Source organism: Alosa pseudoharengus, unplaced genomic scaffold (assembly GCF_046254945.1).
Source record: "Alosa pseudoharengus isolate Yale_2024_CS ecotype anadromous, Long Island Sound unplaced genomic scaffold, YU_APseudo_1.1 YU_APseudo_1.1_scf_5, whole genome shotgun sequence".
Classification (NCBI taxonomy): domain Eukaryota; kingdom Metazoa; phylum Chordata; class Actinopteri; order Clupeiformes; family Clupeidae; genus Alosa; species Alosa pseudoharengus.
Genome location: NW_027468837.1, coordinates 25,510,100 through 25,518,174, shown reverse-complemented (window position 1 = coordinate 25,518,174; position 8,075 = coordinate 25,510,100).

Below are 8,075 nucleotides of genomic sequence, written 5' to 3'. Positions count from 1 at the left end.
TGTCACAATGCTGTAGAATTGCAAAGAGCATACAGTAAAAATGTACGTATTCAGTGTCTTGTACTCACTTACTCACCTAACTACAGCAATGTGTAACTTTACTGTAGTTTTCAAATGGCTGTACAAGTACTGTATAGTGCTGTCTTGAGCATGTTCAGGTAGTGTCACCGAGTTCTGACCTTTTTTTGCATGGGAAAACACTGAGAGAACTGTCATAATGAAAACATGACAAAGCCATTTGACTATCTTGTTCATAAACGATGGTGTCAAGACTTCTCATTTTGATGACACTGACAGTTTCATTGACATGAATACCTGCTTTTGAGGAATGGACTATCCATTTTGAGCAAGTGACGTGCTTTTGCAGGTCATCCACTAGGTTTTGCAGTTTGCACTAATTGTTTTGAGAATTGCAGAACTGCTGTGCAAATGTTAATAGTGATGTGAGAAAAGCACCAAAGCGACTGAGAAAAACTGTAACTCTGTGAAACAAATGGAAAACATGTATTCACAGCTACTAGATATTGCTTGAAAACTAATAAACTTGTAATGTTAATGTGTGAATCTCCTTTGCACAATTCTTCAATTAGCAATCATTCATTATCCATAAGAGATGCCATGTCTGTTCTGTGTTGCTATTTGCAAGTATGGATCTAAGGCACATTCAGAGACTGTATTGCCTATTTGTTGAAGAAAACAGTACAAAAGGTGTTTACTGTAGGTCTATTTAGAAGAAAAATGACAAATTGTAGTTCAAATGTGTCTTGCCTAGGTGCTTACTGTTTTTTTCGATTGCTTTGACCTGCTTAAGGAAACTGGGATCTACTTGGTCTTCATTCTTTGCACAGCAGAAGTCATCTCTTGCGAATGTGTTCACACATTTTCATTGGGTTCACACAGTTCTCACACCCTTTTGCAAAACAGTTACAGTAACACAGATGTCATTCAGAGTCCCCAAACTCTATTGGTTTCCCCGTGCTGAACAAAAGGAAAAGATATTTTCACAGGTGGTAGAGATTCCTTGCATAAGTCTGAATCTCTGATACACCTGTGTGAAACTCCTTTGCACAATTCTTCAATCAGCAATCATTCATTATCCATAAGAAATGCAATGTCTGTTCTGTGTTGCTATTTGCAAGTAGGCTATGAATCTAAGGCACATTTAGATAAATTATTGTATAGCCTATAGGTGAAGAAAACAGTACAAAAGGAGTTTACTGTAGGTCTATTTTGATGAAAAATGACAAGTTGTAGTTCAATGAAATTTGTCTTGTCTAGGTGCTTACTGTCTCACATGTCAATGACAGTTACATCTTGGGAGGAATGAATACAATTATTTTTCATTCAGTATATTTAGTATTTTCATTTTTTTCTGATACCAGAAAAATGAGAAATAAATGGAACAGACATAGCAAAAATGCTCATTTTGAGAATTACTGTATATTTTTCATTTTATTGTCCAGTGTGTAATGATTGATTGAAATCACACAGTGATTTGACGACAGGATGTGTTGTTTGAAGGCAAGATTTGCTTTTGCTGCACGTTTTAAGTGTTTTGAGAGAGTAACAGCCTTTTGCAAGCAAAATGTGTCATTTTGGCCAGAGTGCTTTTGTTCAGACACGGTATTAACTGTTTTGAGAATGTGATGTCAGAGTTGACACAAGCATCAAAACGATCGAGAAAAACTTTAATGTAGGTCTTATATGTCAATAACAGTTACATCTTGGGAGGAATGAATACAATTATTTTTTATTCAGTACATTTGTTTTGAGAAGCTTGTGAAAAACGTTATTTGCTCATCCCTCCCTGCCTCCTTCGACCCCCTCCAATTTGCTTACAGAGCCAACAGGTCTACAGAGGATGCCATCTAAAACCTCATGCACACCACCTTAACTCACCTGGAGGAGGGGAATGGGAATTATGTGAGGATGCTGTTCATTGACTTTAGTTCAGCATTCAACACGATAGTACCTCTCACCTTGGTCACAAAGATGAAGGCCTTAGGACTGAACACCACCCTGTGTCACTGGATATTTGACTTTCTCACCAACCGTTCACAAGTGGTTAGAGTGGGGGGTCTGACATCTGACACATTAACCATCAGCACTGGTGCTCCCCAAGGCTGTGTTTTGAATCCACTGCTATACAACATCTACACACATGACTGCAAAGCCAACATACCTCCATCATCAAGTTTGCAGATGACACAGTGATCTTGGGCTTGATTAGTAACAACAATGAACAGCTCTACTTGGATCAGGTTGATGAGGTGGAACAGTGGTGTCAGCTTGACACTAAATGTCAATAAAACCAAGGAAATGGTAGTGGATTACAGAAGGCAGCAGCAGAACTACAGTTACACCCCACTAATGATCAGCGGGCAACCTGTAGAGAGAGTCACAAGTTTTAAATACCTTGGTGTCCACATTACTGAAGACTTAACATGGACTGTTAACACTCAATATGTTCTGAAGAAGTCCAGACAACGACTCTACTTCCTTCGTCAGCTAAGGAAATTCAAAAGTTTCTACATCCATCATGAAGGCCTTCTACACTTCAGCGGTTGAGAGTGTTCTAACTGGTAGCATCATCACCTGGTATGGGAACTCCACAGTTAGAGATTGTAGTACTCTGCAGAGAGTAGTGCGCTCAGCTGAACGTACTATAATAACTCAACTCCCTGCTCTACAAGATATCTATTCCAGAACAGTACTCCTAAGAGCCCAAAAGATCCTGAAGGACTCTTCTCATCCTAACAATGGATTATTTCTACCGCTGAAATCAAGAAGACGCCTATGTAGTCACAAAGCCAGAACTGAGAGACTCAGGAGAAGTTTTTATCCCCAGGCCATCCGAACTCTGAACTCACACTATACTGACTTTGCACTCATTCACTCCTCAGCACTCATGACCCCCCCCCCCCCCCACACACACACACACCTACATGACTTTTAGCACTTTTACATCCCTCTCCCTATGCTACAGACCTTTTATTTATTTTCTTATTTCATCACACGTCAAAACACACACACACACACACACACACATCTGACTTTCTCCAACTTTTGCACATCTCCATAGAACTTTTTATTTATTATTTTTTATTTCTCCTCCATCTATCTACCCATGTCCTTGATTGCCTAGCCTTTCTTCTCCAACACACATCCCCAACATACTTACAGCACACTGCACCCCCCCCCCCAATACACAGCACATTGTCTCATGAGGAAGCTTCTCCAACACACATATTGCACACTGCCCTCTCCCCACATACACAGCACACTATCCCATCTCCCTTGTCATCCCCCCAACACACACACCAAGACCCCTGGCAGTTGGGTTAGCCCCTTGAGCCGTGGATCTGCCCAAGGTTTCTTCCTTGGTAAGGGAGTTTTTCCTTGCCCCTGTTGCTCTTGGGTGCTCCTTGTTGGTGCCCCCCCAATCCCAATCCTCCCCCACCTTTCTTATGCAGCCCTTGCCACTTAATCTACTAAACCCCTTTTCTATTGCACTTTTTACCCCCCCCCCCCCATAAATGCACAAATAGGCTGACACCAGACATAATTTCACTGCATTTCTTACTTCCAGTAACTATATGCATGTGACAATAAACTTCCTTGTATCCTTGTATCCTTGTACATTTAGTCTTTTCACAGTTTTTTCTGATACCAGAAAAATGAGAAAGAAATGGAACAGACATAGCAAAAATGCTCATTTTGAGAACTATTTGCATTTTGTTGTCCAGGTTTCTTGCATATAAGGAATTTGGTCTCTGCATTTATCCCATCCGTGAATTAGTGAACACACAGAGCACACAGTGAACACACAGTGAGGTGAAGCACACACTGACCCGGAGCAGTGAGCTGCCTTGCTACAGTGGCGCTCTGGGAGCACTGAGGGGGTAGGTGCCTTGCTCAAGGGCACTTCAGCCGTTCCTACTGGTCAGGGATTGAATGGGCAATCCTCCGGTTACAAGCCCAAAGCACTAACCAGTAGGCCACGACTGCCCCCAAAGGCTGCAACTGCCTTTGTGATTGAAATCACACAGTGATTTGATGACAGGATGTGTTGTTTGAAGGCAAAATTTTGCTGCATGTTTTAAGTGTTTTGAGAGAGTAAAAGCTTTTTGCAAGAAAAATGTGTCATTTTGGCCAAAGTGCTTTTGTTCAGACATGGGTGTTAACTGTTTTGAAAATGTGATGTCAGAGTTGACACAAGCATCAAAGCAATCGAGAAAAACTAATACAATTATTTTTTATTCAGTACATTTTGTCTTTTCACAGATTTTTCTGATACCAGAAAGTTGTTGTCCAGTGCATACAATAAAAAGAATGTTTGTTTTTTTCAATAGCAATTTCTATTACACTACAATAACACTTACAATAGGCTATTGCATTGATAACTGTTATTCTATTTTTCTTCATTTCTGTAAGAATGTTTTTTGTAAAAACTGCAAAAAATGTCAGCTGATTACTCAGAAAGTCTACTTTTGAGCTTCACAGAAGACTGAGTCTGTGACAATACAAATAGAAACACAAAGACTGCAGTGTCTTATATAAAGCTTGCTGTGTGTGCTGCTGTTGATTTGAAAGAGTAATTCAAATCGTGCATGTGTGTATAGTTTTGTTGCAATAATTACATTATACAAAAGGATTGTTGAGTTTTGATTGCAGTGTTTCATTTTGGCATAGATGTGAGTAGTTTATCTCCAAGTGCTATGTCTTTCCTGGCTGTGTGTAGAGTTTAATGAGCCAAATTCTGCAAAAAGTGTGTAAGCAATATAGGCAAAAACTGTGAGTGCATCAAAGCAATCAAGAAAAATTGCAATAGCTTAGATATTGTTTTCCTTACACATTAAATGTTCTGACACTAGAGGGCATCATTCACTATGTAGAGTGAATCCATTTTTCAACAGTCACACCAACAAACATTGGTTTCCCTGCCTAATCTGGATTTTTCATCCTTATTTGCAATCTTGTTGGTCAGTCTCATTATTTTCATTGAATATCACAGTCAACATGTAAAGATATGGTCATTGTTTACTCAAATTAAAGTGGATATATTTCTTTGTGTTTTGCTCCTTTACCTGTCAACACTCCCGTTTTTCCCGTAGTGGGGGGCCTTAAGCACATTTTCGCGCAAATTCATCTAAAAGCGCCAAATTTTGCATAGATGTAGCTTAGGTCATACTGAAATGATTTAGCTAGGGCGCCGGAGACAGCGACCCTTGGGGCCAAGATGGCGGCAAAATCCAATATGGCCGCTGCGCGAAAAGGGTTCCGGCTATAACTTTTGAAATACATGAGTTACAAATACAAACTTGATATCTTTTTCAGCTTAATTGGTCATGGGGAATACATAGAAATGTTAATATTTATGACCCGATGCATCTGGACCACTTATTCCTCCAATTCTAATATGGCCGCTGTCCAAAAAAGCAGTTTCGGCTGTAGTATGGGGCCTTACACCCCATTGTTTGTGCAAATTAATCTACAAGCAACAAATTTGGCACGGATGCAGCTGAGGGAATAATGAAATGATTTAGCCAGGCCGCCCGAGCCAGTGGTCCCTGAGACCAACATGGCAGCCAAATCCAAAATGGTTGTCGCCTGAAAGGGATTCGGCTATAGCTTTGGAGCCAGATGCGATACAAATACAAACTTGATGTCTATTTTACCTTTTTTGATGATGGGAAACCCATAGGAATACTTACATTTATGATTGGGTTTATCAGGACCCCCCGAATTCCCTAAATTCAATATGGCTGCTGTCCGAAAAAAAAAAAAAAAGTTTTGGCTTCAAATTTTTAACCAAATGCGCTACAAATGAGGATGTTGTGTCTATTTTTAGTTTATTGACCACAGGAAGTCCATTGGCATATTTATATGTATGCTTGTGTAAGTCTGGAACCTGTATTCTTTTCAAGACTTTGGTTGAAAATCTTTTTTTACCACAACTTTGAAGGTTATTCTCAATGTGGATTAATTTCCTTATAAAAGTGAAATGCTTTCAATGTACCACAGGTGAATACATTTTGAAATGTAATCATATAAGAAAGAATAAGACACAATTATTATTGCAAGGCAATATTTATAATATGTCAAATTGTTAAAAGAATAATAATATAGTCAATTTGTCCAAAACTCTTCAAAGGTTTGCTTAGCATATAAAAAAAACAGCAATAACATAAAAACAACAACAGTGAATTCTCATGGTCTCTCTCATGAATTTTTGCCTGAAGAAGACCCAGCAGGGTAGAATGTGCATTAAATATATGGGAGTCAAAAGCAGTGTTGCGGACATTATATTTTTTCAATTGAGTAAGTTTTAATTTGTCCTGCACCTGCCAGAAGGTGGGATGTGCACACAATAACTGTTTGCTCTCTCATGAATTCTCATTCTTATGGTCTCTCTCACAATTGTAGTCATAAGAACAAAACACTTATGGAAAAAAGTACACCTGGTTAGGAAGGAAGTTGGTAGGAAAGGAAGTAGTTGGCTAAACACTGTTGTTGGTCATCTTCTGAGACCACAGGTGACCACTACATGGACCCATTACAATTTGCATACCGTCCAGAGGTGGGTGTGGAGGATGCCTTAATCTACCTGCTTCATAGAACACACTCTCACCTGGACAGGGGCTGGTAGTATTGTGAGGATCATGTTCTTTGATTTCTCAAGTGCTTTTAACACCATACAGCCTATGCTGCCACGTGACAAGCTTTGAAGGATGCAAGTAGACACCTCCACAACTTCATGGATTACTGATTACCTGACTGACAGACCACAGGTTGTGAGAATGAAAGGGTGTGTGTCTGAATAGGAGCACCACAAGGGACTGTGTTGTCTCCTTTTCTTTTCACACTGTACACCTCAGACTTCCAGTACAACTCTGAGTCATGTCACCTGCAGAAGTTCTCAGACAGTTCACAGACTGCAGTTGTGGGGTGTGTCAGTGATGGTGAGGAGACGGAGTACAGGCAACTGGTGGACCACTTTGTGACATGGTGCAGAAACAACCACCTTGTCTTGAATGTGGCTAAGACAAGGGAAATGGTGGTGGACTTTCGTAGGGCCAGGCCTGAGCTAAATACCATTTCAATACTGGGTGAGGAAGTTGTTGAGAACTACAAATATGTGCGTGTTCTTATAGACAATAAACTGGATTGGAGGTACAACACTGAGGCTGTATACATAAGTATATATACTCTTTTGATCCCGTGAGGGAAATTTGACTCTGCATTTAACCCAATCCGTGAATTAGTAAAACACTCAGCACAAAGTGAACACACAGTGAGGTGAAGCACACATTTACAGCTACAGCGGCGCTCGGGGAGCAGTGAGGGGTTAGGTGCTCAAGGGCACTTCAGTTGTTCCTACTGGTCGGTGTTTGAACCGGCAACCCTCCGGTTACAAGTCCGAAGCGCTAACCAGTAGGCCACGGCTGCCCCAAAGAAGGGTCAGAGCAGACTCTTATTTTTTGTGAAAGCTTAGGTCATTTAATGTGTGATCATGGTAAAAAAAATAGTTTTCATCTGTAGCTTATTCAGTTCAAAAGTTGTAGTCAAAACCCTTTTTCGGACAGTCACCAGATTGCATTTGGGGACTTTGAGGGTCCACATATACCCAATCATAAATATATATTTCCCATAGCCAGAAAAGGTGAAATATTTATTAATTTTACATTTGTATCTCATCTGGGTCAAAATATGCAGCCTACAGTAATCCCTTTTCAGGTGGCGGCCATATTGGATTTGGCAGCCATCTTGGTCCCAGGGGCCACTGACTCCGGCATCCTCGATAAATAATTTCAGTATGCCCTCAGCTGCATCCATGCCAAATTTTGTGCTTGTAGATAAATTGGCGAAAACAATGGGGTGTAAGGCTATATTGGAATTGGAGGATTAAGGGGTCCAGATATACTGGGTCATAAATATAAACATGTATGTGTTTCCCATGATCAATTAAGCTGAAAAAAGACATCAAGTTTGTACTTGCAGCTCATGTGGTTCAAAAGTTATAGTCAGAACCCTTTTCGGGCAGCGGCCATATTGGATTTGGCTGCCATCTTGGC